Source organism: Salmo salar, chromosome ssa16, assembly GCF_905237065.1.
Source record: "Salmo salar chromosome ssa16, Ssal_v3.1, whole genome shotgun sequence".
Classification (NCBI taxonomy): Eukaryota; Metazoa; Chordata; class Actinopteri; order Salmoniformes; family Salmonidae; genus Salmo; species Salmo salar.
In genome coordinates, this window is record NC_059457.1 from 9,049,045 (window position 1) to 9,064,366 (window position 15,322).

Sequence of the window (15,322 nt, forward strand, 5' to 3'; positions counted from 1 at the left end):
CTCCCTCCCAACCCACGGTCATTCAGATAAGTCTACCAACACAGGCCAAGCGAGAGGAGACATTTATGAAACAATGAATCTTTGCCATATAATGAGTAGTGGTTGACTGAGGTTTCCCCTAATTCACAGGATATTTGTCTAACCTCTCCAGGGCACCATTTTACCTTCTAGACCCATTTAGTTGCTCCCTGGCGAAAAGTGAACACACACACACACACACACACACACACACACACACACACACACACACACACACACACACACACACACACACACACACACACACACACACACACACACACACACACACACACACACACACACACACACACACACACACAGAGACACACTCGCCAGACTCAATTGTGATTGCTTGCTTTTGTTCGATCATCAAGTGCAGGTTGTGTGTGAGTGAACAGGGCCTGTGTATGTGTGTGCCTGTGTGTGCGTGACTGCATGCGAACATGCATTTGTGTGTGTAAACAAGGCCTGCAGGGTCAGAGTGTGTGTGTGTGTGTGTGCCTGTGTGTGCGTGACTGCATGCAAACGTGCATTTGTGTGTGTGTACATGCTTGCGTGTGTGTAAACAAGGCCTGCAGGGTCAGAGTGTGTGTGTGTGTGTGTGTGCCTGTGTGTGCGTGACTGCATGCGAACGTGCATTTGTGTGTGTCAGGCCTGCATGGTCAGAGTGTGTGTGTGTGTGTGTGCCTGTGTGTGCGTGACTGCATGCAAACGTGCATTTGTGTGTGTGTACATGCTTGCGTGTGTGTAAACAAGGCCTGCAGGGTCAGAGTGTGTGTGTGTGTGTGTGTGCCTGTGTGTGCGTGACTGCATGCGAATGTGCATTTGTGTGTGTGTGCATGCTTGCGTGTGTGTGTAAACAAGGCCTGCAGGGTCAGAGTGTGTGTGTGTGTGTGTGTGCGTGCGTGACTGCATGCAAACGTGCATTTGTGTGTGTGTGTACATGCTTGCGTATGTGTAAACAAGGCCTGCAGGGTCAGAGTGTGTGTGTGTGTGTGTGTGCCTGTGTGTGCGTGACTGCATGCGAATGTGCATTTGTGTGTGTGTGCATGCTTGCGTGTGTGTGTAAACAAGGCCTGCAGGGTCAGAGTGTGTGTGTGTGTGTGTGTGCGTGCGTGACTGCATGCAAACGTGCATTTGTGTGTGTGTGTACATGCTTGCGTATGTGTAAACAAGGCCTGCAGGGTCAGAGTGTGTGTGTGTGTGTGTGTGCCTGTGTGTGCGTGACTGCATGCGAATGTGCATTTGTGTGTGTGTGCATGCTTGCGTGTGTGTGTAAACAAGGCCTGCAGGGTCAGAGTGTGTGTGTGTGTGTGTGTGCGTGCGTGACTGCATGCAAACGTGCATTTGTGTGTGTGTGTACATGCTTGCGTATGTGTAAACAAGGCCTGCAGGGTCAGAGTGTGTGTGTGTGTGTGTGTGTGTGTGTGTGTGTGTGTGTGTGTGTGTGTGTGTGTGTGTGTGTAAACGAGGCCTGCAGGGCCAGAGTGTGTGTGTGTGTGTGTGTTTGCACTCCATCTGGGTTATTGCTCAACACGGACTAGAGTTTGGAAGTCTGTCCAGGGGAACTGAACTGCTAACAGGAAGTTTCTGTAACACTTAAAACCAGCCCTGCTATTCCACCCATGGCTACTGTGATTAGCAACAATGATGCTCATGGGAATTGGAGTTCAATCACTTTGTTAGAGCCAAAGTACTAACGAGTCATTGAAAGGTTTATTAAAACACTTCCAAGTTCCATAAAAGTTGAGCGTGGAGCAAAATAGTCTGGCCACTGTGCGTCTGCCTCTGCTCCTGCTTGCCCTTTGGGGTCCAGACCAGGTTACTGTAAATGCACGTTGTGACAACTGTACGATGTATTCCATCTGTACCCCCGTACATACAACTAATACCACTTGAAACTGCCGATGAAAATGGGCTTTATGAATACATTTCATTGATTGATATATATTCCACTCCTGCCGTGATATGTAAAAACCTGCCACCTAATAAAATGCTTTAGCAGAAAGGACATGTGACTGTGGTGCAGAAAGGCCACTAGAAACATGTGTTTAGGGTCATTTTTGGGGGCCATGGGTACTTTGGGCTTGATGTCTGTCTGTGTAGGATGTCTTTACTCAAGGATGTGTTTGCTTTAGTGGCCAACTAGATAAATATACAATATCAATGGCCCCTAAACACACAACAGACATTTACACTTGGCTGTCAACTCTGGGCAGAGTTAAACTGGTTTTGTCCATGCCACAGCTGTGTGTGCACCAGGAGGCTTCGAAGTATCTGCTGCCGGTGCACTTTCAGGAGGCCTTTGTTGAAAACACACAAAAAGTTCCGTAAGGAACACCAGATTGCTATATATAGGAAGCATGGGGACTGACTGACTCCATTATCACATCAAGAAACACTTCTAGAACTCGTTCGCACCACTTCCCAAATCTCCAGTTAGACGTGAAGAGCCGGAAATGACAACCATACCAGAAATCTGGGCCAGTTTCTCTCTACGCTAGTTGTGTTAGAGGACAGAAGTGCCATGTCGACGCCGAGAGGGGAAAGAGGAGAGAAAAAGAAGAGATGCCGGAGGATACAGGGACGGCATGTAGCCAAGTGGTTAGAGCGTTGGCCCAGTAACCGAAAGGTTGCTGGATTGAATCCCCGAGCACACTCAATCACTTTTCTGGAAATGCATCCTCCATCTTTTCTAGTCTGACATAATGGTAAACAGAGAGAAAAGAAGGGGCTGCATTCTAGTAGGAGTGAAACAAGGGCCCTCATCCAGAACAGAAGAATAAAGGTAAAGTCCCAAATGACACCCTATTCCCTATCTACTGTAGTGCACTACATTTGACCAGGGCCCATAGCGCACTATATAGGTGTAACAGTTCTACTTCCGTCCCTCTCCTCGCCCCTACCTGGGCTCGAACCAGGGACCCTCTGCACACATTGACAACAATCACCCTCGAAGCACCGTTACCCATCGCTCCACAAAAGCCACGGCCCTTCAAGGTCTCAAAGCAAGTGACGTCACCGATTGAAACACTATTAGCACGCACCCCGCTAACTAGCTAGCCATTTCACACCGGTTACACTCACCCCCCTTTTGACCTCCTCCCTTTCCGCAGCAACCAGTGATCTGGGTCAACAGCATCAATGTAACAGTATAGCTTCCGTCCCTCTCCTCACCCCTACCTGGGCTCAAACCAGGGACCCTCTGCACACATTGACAACAGTCACCCTCAAAGCACCGTCACCTATCGCACAAACGCCGCGGAAACAACTACTTCAAGTTCTTAGAGCAAGTGAAGTCACCAATTGAAGCGCTTTTAGCATGCACCCCACTAACCATTTCACAACAGTTATATAGGGAATAGGGTGCCATTTGGGACACAGTCTAAGAGCTAAAGTGGTGGAAGTTAGTTCAGGTATTTTAATTGTTTTTACATTTAACAAGGCAAGTCAATTAAGAACAAATTCTTATTTACAATGACAGCCTACGGGGGAACTGCCCCTGCCTTGTTCAGGGGCAGAACGACAAATTTTTACCTTGTCAGCTGAATGTATCTAAGTTTGTTTTTAGGGTAGTGGTACCCTTACAAAATAAAATGTGAAAAGAAACACATCTGGTTTTCGGACACATGCTTAATTTGAACATGTTTATCCCATCCCTGCTTAGCTTCAGAGGCTTCAGAGGCAAACTAGCAGTGGGATGCAGGGTGCTACAGTATGTTGCTTGAATAAATGTTCCAAAACCTGCAACTGGAAAAAAGGCAGCGAAAGCAAAGGCCAGGCTAACATAACCAAAGATAGGGAAAATTGCAGGAAAGAGGGAGGCGTTTTATTTATCATAAATGTTTCACTGAAAAATAAATAACATTTTGAAATTGTTTCCTTGCATTATTTGGTTTTGCTATCAATACCTTTGGGTTTATGTTTTGCTTTCAATATCATTATTATTCTTTTTGTTTGCAATACTAACAATTTTATTCTTGACGTCAGAAGTTTTTCTTGATATTTATGGCACAAAAGTACCTCACTCACTAGAGGATTACAACACATAAATACACTTACTCTCTTACACTGTTATTCCCTGCCACAGTTTCAGTAAAGATTTGAGGGATGGGGATGGGGATGGACAAATGCAGCCACTCTCAAGCTGGAGAAATGCAACCATTCTCAAATCTATAGACAACGCTGGATGCAAGGACTGACCATCCATAATATCAAATTAAAGTTTTAACCATGTTTTTAGTGGTTGTTCCTATTTACTTTCTTTACAAACATTGGAGTAAAACAAGATTATATTTTGGGTTCTGATGGGGTACGACAGTTTGAATTAAGCTCATGAGACATTTATACATTATATTCTTCAATAATAAATACATATCATTCATTTATAAGTCCAAAAATGGATGTAGCAACTAAGGATTTCCCCCAGTGACCTTCATACAGCAGAACTACATTATGTCGCCATTTGAACGTAATCCATTAACATTATTTCAACCCCACATTTGAATCTGCAATTCCACATGTGAAAGTGAGATTTTTACAGTTGGTGTTTTCGTACATGTGAAACTGGTAATTACATTTTCACGTGATTGTTTTTCACATGTTAACTTGCAATTCGACATGTTTAAATTAGATTTTCACATGTGGATTTTTCTTAAATGTGAAACGGAAAATGTGATTTTCACATGTCAAAGTTTTTAACATGTGAAACCGCAAATTGCACACGTGAAAATGCAATTCACTGTCACGACTTCCTCCGAAGTTGGTCCCTCTCCGTGTTCAGGCGACGTTCGGCGGTCGACGTCACTGGTCTTCTAACCATCGCCGATCCACCTTTCATTTTCCATTTGTTTTGTCTTGTCTTCCCACACACCTGGTTTCAATTCCATCAATTACATGTTGTGTATTTAACCCTCTGTTCCCCCCCATGCCCTTGTCCGGTATTGTTTATTGTAAGTGCTTGTGCATGTTATGTCTGGTGTGCGTCGGGTTTTGTACCCATTTATTGATTGTTCTGTTTTCCGGTGGTTTTATACATGTGAAAATATAGTTTCACGTGTGAAATTTAAGCTCAACATGTGAAAGGGACGTGCCATGAAGTCCGATATTGTTTAAATCTTCATCGGGGTAGGGGGCAGTATTTTGACGTCCGGATGAAAAGCGTGCCCGTAGTAAACTGCCTGCTACTCAGGCCCAGAAGGAAGGATATGCATATTATTAGTAATTATTAGTAATCCTTCTAACCCCCCCCCCCCAAAAAAAAAAGATTTAGATGCACTATTGTAAAGTGGTTGTTCCACTGCATATCATAAGGTGAATGCACCAATTTGTAAGTCGCTCTGGATAAGAGCGTCTGCTAAATGACTTAAATGTAAATGTAAATTATTAGTAGATTTGGACAGAAAACACTCTGAAGTTTCTAAAACTGTTTCAATGATGTCTGTGAGTATAACAGAACTTATATATTAAAAACCTGAGAAACAATCCAACCAGGAAGTGGGAAATCTGAGGTTTGTAGTTTTTCAAGTGATTGCCTATCCAGTATACAGTGTCTGTGGGGTCATTTTGCACTTCCTAAGGCTTCCACTAGATGTCAACAGTCTTTAGAACGTTGTTTCATGCTTCTACTGTGAATGGGGAGAGAATAAGAGCCATTGGAATCAGATGACTGAGAAAATGACATGAGCTCAGACAGGCGCGCGCCCGTGAGAGTTAGGTGTGTTCCTTTTCATTTCTGAAGACAATGGAATTGTCCGGTTGGAATATTATCGAAGATTTATGATAAAACATCCTAAAGATTGGTGCTATACATCGTTTGACATGTTTCTACGAACTGTAATATAACTTTTTGGACTTTTCGTCTGAACTTACTGTGAGAGCACAGTGCATTTGGAATGCTGGACTGAACGCGCGAACAAAAAGGAGGTATTTCGACATAAATATGGACTTTATCGAAACAAAACAAACATTTATTGTGGAACTGGGATTCCTGGGAGTGCATTCCGATGAAGATCATCAAAGGTAAGTGAATATTTATAATGTTATTTGTGACTTCTGTTGACTCCAAAATGGCAGGTATCTGTAGTAAAACTTTTTTGAAATCTGACACAGCGGTTGCATTAAGGAGAAGTGTATCTATAATTCTTTGAAAAACAGTTGTTTATTTTATCAACGTTTATGATGAGTATTTCTGTAAATTGATGTGCTCATTCACCGGAAGTTTTGGGAGGAAAAACATTTCTGAACATTACACGCCAATGTAAAAAAAAAATTGGATATACATATGAACTTTATCGAGCAAAACATACATGTATTGTGTAACATGATGTCCTATGAGTGCCATCTGATGAAGATCATCAAAGGTTAGTGATTCATTTTAGCTGTATTTCTGGTTTTTGTGACGCCTCTCCTTGCTTGGAAAATGGCTGTGTGGTTTTTCTTGTCTCGGCGCTGACCTAACATAATCTAATGTTATGCTTTCGCCGTAAAGCCTTTTTGAAATCGGACACTGTGGTTGGATTAACGAGAAGTGTATCTTTAAAACGCTAGCGTCCCACATACCCCAGAGAGGATAACAAACAAATGGAGAAATTACAGGAGGAAAAGTTACAGGTGTTGCACCTGACCCTGCCTTCACAGACTGGTTGAACTATCATGAGTAGGCTGGACAAAAATGTTATCTCTCAGTATGGAATGGTGTAAAACTGTCACTCAACCACCCTTTGTACCATATTCATTACTGGGTTGGATACAGTGCCTTGCGAAAGTATTCATCTCCTTGGCATTTTTCCAATTTTGTTGCATTACAACCTGTAATTTAAATTGATTTTTATTTGGATTTCACGTAATGGACATACACAAAATAGTCCGAATTGGTGAAGTGAAATGCAAAAAATATCTTAGAACAAATATAAAACAGAAAAGTTGTGCATGCATATGTATTCACCCCCTTTGCCCTTTGCTATGAAGCCCCTAAATAAGATCTGGTGCAACCAATTACCTTCAGAAGTCACATAATTAGTTAAATGAAGTCCACCTGTGTGCAATCTAAGTGTCACATGAACTGTCACATGATCTCAGTATATATACACCTGTTCTGAAACCACTAAGCAAGTGGCACCACCAAGCAAGCAGCGCCATGAAGACCAAGGAGCTCTCCAAACAGGTCAGGGACAAAGTTGTGGTTGGGTTATAAAAAAATATACAACACTTTGAACATCCCACAGAGCACCATTAAATCCATTATTTAAAAATGGAAAGAATATGGCACCACAACAAACCTGCCAAGAGAGGGCCACCCACCAAATCTCACGGACCAGGGCATTAATCAGAGAGTCAACAAAGAGACCAAAGATAACCCTGAAGGAGCTGCAAAGCTCCACAGCGGAGATTGGAGTATCTGTCCATAGGATCACTTTAAGCTGTACACTCCACAGAGCTGGGCTTTATGGAAGAGTGGCCAGAAAAAAAGACATTGCTTATAGAAAAAAATAAGCAAACATGTTTGGTATTCACCAAAAGGCATGTTCGAGACTCCCCAAACATATGGAAGAAGGTACTCTGGTCAGATGAGACTAAAATTGTGTTTTTTGGCCATCAAGAAAAACGCTATGGCTGGCGCAAACCCAACACCTCTCATCACCCCGAGAATACCATCCCCACAGTGAAGCATGGTGGTGGCAGCATCATGCTGTGGGGATGTTTTTCATTGGCAGGGACTGGGAAACTAATCAGAATTGAAGGAATGATGGATGGCGCTTAATACACGGAAATTCTTGAGGGAAACCTGTTTCAGTCTTCAAAAGATTTGAGACTGGGATGGAGGTTCACCTTCCAGCAGGACAATGACCCTAAGCATAATGCTAAAGCAACACTCAAGTGGTTTGGCCTAGTCAAAGTCCAGACCTCAATTCAATTGAGAATCTCACGTGTGACTTAAAGATTGCTGTACACCAGCAGAACCCATCCAACTGAAGGAGCTGGAGCAGTTTTGCCCAAAAATCCAGTAGCTAGATGTGCCAAGCTTATAGAGGCATACCCCAAGAGACTTGCAGCTGTAATTGCTGCAAAAGGTGGCTGTACAAAGTATTGACTTTGGGGGGATGAATAGATATGCACGCTTAAGTTTTCCGTTTTTTTGTCTTATTTCTTGTTTGTTTAACAATAAAAAATATTGTGGTAGGCATGTTGTGTAAATCAAATGATACAAACCCCCCAAAAATACATTTTTATTCCAGGTTGTAAGGCAAGGGGGTGAATACTTTCGCAAGCCACTGTAGATTGATTGATTTTATTTGACAGTAAAAAAAAAGACATACACACAGTACAGCATTTTCAAAACTTGTCAGGGATAACACAATAAAGTCAAGGACTTATTTCCATTGTGGTCCCTTCAAAATCAAATCAAATCCAATTTTATTTGTCACATGATTCGTAGACAACGTTGTAGACTAACAGTGAAATGCTTACAATTTCCAACAATTAAGAGTTAAAGATAGGATTAAAAAAAATATATAATAATAATATAAATAGTGAGACGAGGAATAAATACACAGTGAATAACAAATAATAATAATGAGTAAAAATTACATGGCTATGTACAGTATATAGGGAGTAGAAAATGACATGGCCATACACAGTATTTAGGTAGTAGAAAAGAACATGGCCATATACAGTATATAGGGAGTAGAAAATAACATGGCTATATACAGGGAGTACCAGTACCGAGTCAATATGCTGGGGTACGAGGTCATTGAGGTAGCTATGTACTGTACATATAGGTAAAGTGACTAGGCAACAGGATAGATAATAGACAGTAGAAGCTCTGTGTGTGTGTGTGTGTGTGTGTGTGTGTGTGTGTGTGTGTGTGTGTGTGTGTGTGTGTGTGTGTGTGTGTGTGTGTGTAAACGAGGCCTGCAGGGTATGTGTGGGATTGTGTGTAGAGTCCTGTGTGTTTGCATTAGTTAGTGCAAAAAAGGGTCAGTGCAGGTAGTCCAGGTAGCCATTTGATTATATATTTAGCAGTCTTGTTTAGAAGACTTATGACTTGGGGGTAGAAGCTGTTCAGGGTCCTGTTGGTTCCAGATTTAGTGCATTGATACCACTTGCCATGCAATAGCAAAGAGAACCGTCTTTGGCTTGGGGGGGTTGGAGTCTTTGACAATTTGTTTTGCCTTCCTCTGACACCGCCTGTTATAGAGGTCCTGGATGGCAGGGAGCTTGGCTCCAGTGATGTGCTGTGCCGTATGCACTACCCTCTGTAGTGCCTTGTGGTCGGATGCCAAGCAGTACCAAGTGGTGATGCAGCCAGTCAAGATGGTCCTGATGGTGCAGCCGTAAAACTTTTTGAGGATCTGAGGGCCCGTGCCAAATCTTTTCAGCCACCTGAGGGGGAAGAGTCGTTGTCAAGCCCCCTTCACGAACTGTGTTGGTGTGTTTGGACCATGATTCTTCCTTGGTAATGTGGACACCGAGGAGCTTGAAGCTCTCAACCCACTCCACTACAGCCCTGTTGATGTGAATGGGGGCGTGCTCGGCCCTCCGTTTTCCATAGTCAACGATCAGCTCCTTTGTCTTACTGGTGTTGAGGGAGAGGTTGTTGTCCTGCCAGGTCACTGACCTCCTCCCTATAGGCTGTCTCATCGTAGTAAGTGATCAGGCCTACCACCGTCGTGTCGTCTACAAACTTAATGATGGTGTTGGAGACATGTGCAGCCATGCAGTCGTGGGTGAACAGGGGAGTACAGGAGGGGACTAAGCACACACCCCTGAGGGGCCCCTGGGTTGAAGGACAGCGTTGCGGATATGTTGTTGCCTTCCCTCACCACCTGGGGTCATCCCGTCAAGAAGTCCAGGATCCAGTTGCAGAGGCAGGTGTTCAGTCCCAGGAACCTTAGCTTAGTGATGAGCTTTGAGGGCACTATGGTGTTGAACGTTGAGCTGAAGTCAATGAACAGCATTCTCACGTAGGTGTTCCTTTTGTCCAAGTGGGAAAGGGCAGTGTGGAGTGCAATAGAGATCGCGTAATCTGTGGATCTGTTGGGGTGGTATGCAAATTGGAATGGGTCCAGGGTGTCTAGGATGATGGTGTTGATGTGAGCCATGACCAGCCTTTCAAAGCATTTCATGGCTACAGATGTGAGTGCTACAGGGCGAGCTGGTCTGGTTGAAACATGTACAGTGGATTTAAAAAGTCTACACACCCCTGTTAAAATGCCAGGTTTTTGTGATGTAAAATAATGAGAAAGAGAAATCATGTCAGAACTTTTTCCACATTTAATGTGACCTATAACGTCAACAATTCAATTGAAAAACAAACTGAAATCTTTGAGGGGGAAAATAAAAAATAAAACTCACAATAGCCTGGTTGCATGTGTGCACACCCTTAAACTAATACTTTGTTGAAGCACCTTTTGATTTTATTACAGCACTCAGTCTTTTTGGGTAGGAGTCTATTAGCATGGCACATCTTGATGTGGCAATATTTGCCCACTCTTCTTTGCAAAAGCGCTCCAAATCTGTCAGATTGCGAGGACATCTCCTGTGCACAGCCCTCTTCAGATCACCCCAGAGATGTTCAATTGGATTCAGGTCTGGGCTCTGGCTGGGCCATTCCAAAACGTTAATCTTCTTCTGGTGAAGCCATGCTTTCGTGGATTTGGATGTGTGCGTTGAGTTGTTGTCGTGCTGAAAGGTGAACTTCCTCTTCATCGTCAGCTTTCTAACGGACGCCTGAAGGTTTTGTGCCAAAATTGCCTGGTATTTGGAACTGTTCATAATTCCCTCCACCCTGACTAAGGCCCCGGTTCCAGCTGAAGAAAAACAGCCCCAAAGTATGATGCTGCCACCACCATGCTTCACTGTGGGTATGGTGTTCTTTGGGTGATGTGCAGTGTTGTTTTGGCGCCAAACATACCTTTTGGAATTATGGCCAAAAAGTTCAACCTTGGTTTCATCAGACCATAACACATTTTCCCACGTGCTTTTGGGGGACTTGTTTGTTTTTGCAAACTTCAGCCGGGCTTGGATGTTTTTCATTGTAAGAAAAGGCTTCCGTCTTGCCACCCTACCCCATTCATATGAAGAATACGGGAGACTGTTGTCACATGTAGCACACAGCCAGTACTTGCCAGAAATTCCTGCAGTTCCTTTAATGTTGCTGTAGGCCTCTTGGAAGCCTCCCTGACCAGTTTTCTTCTCGTCTTTTCATACATTTTGGAGGGACGTCCAGTTCTTGGTAATGTCTCTGTGGTGCCATATTTTCTCCACTTGATGATGACTGTCTTCACTGTGTTCCATGGTATATGTAATGCTTTGGAAATTATTTTGTACCCTCCTCCTGACTGATATCTTTCAACAATGAGATCCCTCTGATGCTTTGGAAGATCTCTGCGGACCATGGCTTTTGCTCTGAGATGCAACTAAGAAAATGTCAGGAAAATCCTACTAGAACAGCTGAACTTTATTTGTGATTAATCAGAGTCACTTTAAATGATGGCAGGTGTGTAATGACTTCTATTTTAACATGAGTTTGAATGTGATTGGTTAATTCTGAACACAGCCACATCCCCAGTTATAAGAGGGTGTGCACACTTATGCAACCAGGTTATTGTAAGGTTTTTATTTTTCATTTTTCCCCCTCAAAGATTTCAGTTTGTTTTTCAATTGAATTGTTCACATTATAGGTCACATTAACAGTAGAAAAAGTTCTGACATGATTTATCTTTGTCTCATTCTTTTACATCACAAAAACCTGGCATTTTAACAGGGGTGTATAGACTTTTTATATCCACTGTAGGTATTATAGACTGGGTCAGAGAGAGGTTGAAAATGTCAGTGAAGACACTTGACAGCTGGTCAGTGCATGCTCTGAGTAGGCATCCTGGTAATCCGTCTGGCCTTGCCGTCTTGTGAATGTTAACCTGTTTAAAGGTCTTACTCACTTCGGCTACGGAGAGCGTGATCACACAGTCCTCCGGAATAGCTGGTGCTCTCACGCATGGTTCAGTGTTGCTTGCCTCGAAGCAAGCATAGAAGGCATTTAGCTCATCTGGTAGGCTTGTGTCACTGGGCAGCTTGTGGCTGGGTTTCCCTTTGTAATCAGTGATAGTTTGCTAGACCTGCCACATCCGACAAGCGTCAGAGCTGGTGTAATAGGATTCGATCTTAGTCCTGTATTGTTGCTTTGCCTGTTTTATGGTACGTCGGAGGGCATAGTGGGATTTGTTATAAGTGTCCAGGTTAGTGTCCCGCTCCTTGAAAGCGGCAGCTCTAGCCTTTAGCTCAGTGCGGATGTTGCTTCTGGTTGGGAAATGTACGAGCACTGTGGGGATGACGACGTCGATGCACTTATTAATGAAGCCGGTGACCGATGTGGTAAATTCCTCAATGTTATTAGATGAATCCCTGAACATATTCCAGTCTGTGCTAGTAAAAAAGTCCTGTAACTTAGCATCCACTTCATCGGACCACTTCCGAATTGAGCACATCACCGGTACTTCCTTAACTTCTATGGGCTACGTGGGACGCTAGCGTACCACCCGCGGTACACACTATCAACAGCCAGTGAAATATCAGGGCGGCAAATTCAAAACAACAAAATCTCATAATTCAAATTTCTCAAACATAGAACTATTTTACACCATTTTAAAGATACACTTCTCCTTAATCCAACCACATTGTCCGATTTCAAAAAGGCTTTACGGCGAAAGCATAAAGTTAGATTATGTTAGGACAGAGCCTAAACAAGAAAAACCACACAGACATTTTCCAAGCAGGAGAGGCGTCACAAAAACCAGAAATACAGCTAAAATGAAGCACTAACCTTTGACGATCTTCATCAGATGACACTTCTAGGACTCAATGTTACACAATACATGTATGTTTTGTTCGATAAAGTTCATAATTATATCCAAAATCCCCATTTTACATTGGCGCGTGATGTTCATAAAATATTTTGCCTCCAAAACTTCCGGTGAATGAGCACAACAATTGACAAAAATACTCATCATAAACGTTGATAAAATATTAAACTGTTATTCAAAGAATTATAGATAAACATCTCCTTAATGCAACCGCTGTGACAGATTTCAAAAAAGCTTCACGGGGAAAGCACACTTTGCAATTATCTGAGTACAGCGCTCAGAAAACCAAACCAGCAATACAGATACCCGCCATTTTGGAGTCATCTAAAATCATAAATAGCATTATAAATATTCACGTACCTTTGATGATCTTCATCAGAATGCACTCTCAGGAATCCCAGGTCCACAATAAATGTTGTTTTGTTCGATAAAGTCCATAATTTATGTCCAAATACCTCCTTGTTGTTTGCGCGTTCAGTAAGCTACTCCAAATGTAGGAAGTGCGCCAAAAATTTCACGACGAAAAGTCAAAAAAAGTTAGATTTACGTTCGTAGAAACATGTCAAACGTTGTATAGCATCAATCTTTAGGGCCTTTTTAACATAAAACTTCAATAATATTCCAACCGGACGATTCCAATGTCTTGAAAAATGTTATGGAACACAGCTACCTCATCACGTGAACGCGCGCCACTGAACTCATTTCAGTCACCAACTTCCCGGCCTTCTTGTTTGCTCTCTGTTCACTGCAAAAGCCTGAAACAAGGTTCTAAAGACTGTTGACATCTAGTGGAAGCCTTAGGAAGTGTAAAATGAACCCTAAGTCACTGTGTGTTAGATAGGCAATGACTTGAAAAGACTACAAGCATCAGATTTCACACTTCCTGGTTGGATTTCTCTCAGGTTTTTGCCTGCCATATGAGTTCTGTTATACTCACAGACATCATTCAAACAGTTTTAGAAACTTCAGAGTGTTTTCTATCTAAATCTACTAATAATATGCAAATATTTGACTCTGGGCCCGAGTATTAGGCAGTTTACTCTGGGCACGCTTTTCATCCGAAAGTGAAAATACTGCCCCCTATACCTTAAAAAGTTAAAGTGCATGTTACAATACATTACATATACTGAACAAAAATCATGTAAAATGTTGGTCCCATGTTTCATGAGCTGAAATAAAAGATCCCATAAATATTCCATACGCATATGTTAAGTGAGTATTTCTCCTTTGCCAAGATAATCCATCTACCTGATGGGTGTGGCATATTAAGAAGCTGATTAAACAGCATGATCATTACACAGGTGCGCCTTGTGCTGGGGACAATAAAAGGCCACTCTAAAATGTGCAGTTTTGTCACACAACACAATGCTCAAGTTTTGATGGAGCGTGCAATTGGCATGCTGACTGCAGGAATGTCCACCAGATCTGTTGCCAGAAAATGTAATGTTCATTTCTCTACCATATGCCAAAGTCGTTTTAGAGAATTTGGCAGTACGTCCAACTGGCCTCACAACCACAGACCACTGTTACCTCGCCAGCCCAGGTCCTCCACACTTGTGGGATCATCTAAGACCAGCCACCTGAACAACTGATGAAACTGAGGAGTATTTCTGTGTACAATAAAGCTCTTTTGTGGGGGAAAACTCATTCTGATTGGCTAGGCCTGGCTCCCCAGTGGGTGGACCTGGCTCCCAAGTGGGTGGACCTATGCCCTCTCAGGCCCACCCCTAACCAGTCATGTGAATTCCTTAGATTAGGGCCTAATTTATTTATTTCAATTGACTAATTTCCTTATATGAATTGTAACTCAGTAAAATCATTGAAATTGTTTCATGTTGCGTTTTATATTTTTGTTCAGTGGAGATTCAGACTTGAAAATGGTTATATGGTTCATTCATCAGCCAGCTTTTGACATTCTTTTTAAAATAAGTTCTGGTCGGTATAGTTTGTTCCACTCAGCACGCCGGTATATCTTACTGGATAGACTCTTACATTTGAAACAGTCAATATAATAGTAACAGGCACTGGTATTGCAGCAGATGCTGGTTTGGATTCTATACAGTATTTGATGTTCTGTCAATACTTTGGCTTATTATGACCTGCTGGAATCTGGAACTAATCATCTGCATGGAAGGGAATGTTTCAGGAAATGATTACATGTGCACATTCATTGTCTCTGAGCAGGTGCTGGATATATATATATATATATATTTTTTTTAAATAATACATTTCAAAAATAAGAGGTGAAAAGAGACTCATATAATGCTTTCTCTTATGTGTTTCTCAAGTTGGCGTCTAGCTCAATAGCACTTATGTTAAAGCACTAGTGATGGGAGGCTTTTTAGTTTGAATCCAGGGTGGTATACACACACTGCTGTTGTGCCCGGAGCAAGGCACTTAAACCCCACTGAAGCTGTATGGAGCAATAAATGGATAGT

General features: G+C 42.5%; 1 protein-coding gene across 1 annotated transcript in view; it reads left to right on the forward strand.

The window, feature by feature from the left end:
• LOC106573120 (hepatocyte growth factor receptor) overlaps nucleotides 1-15,322 on the forward strand; it is a 78,821-nt gene that overhangs the window by 44,284 nt on the left and 19,215 nt on the right. The window lies entirely within an intron of this gene.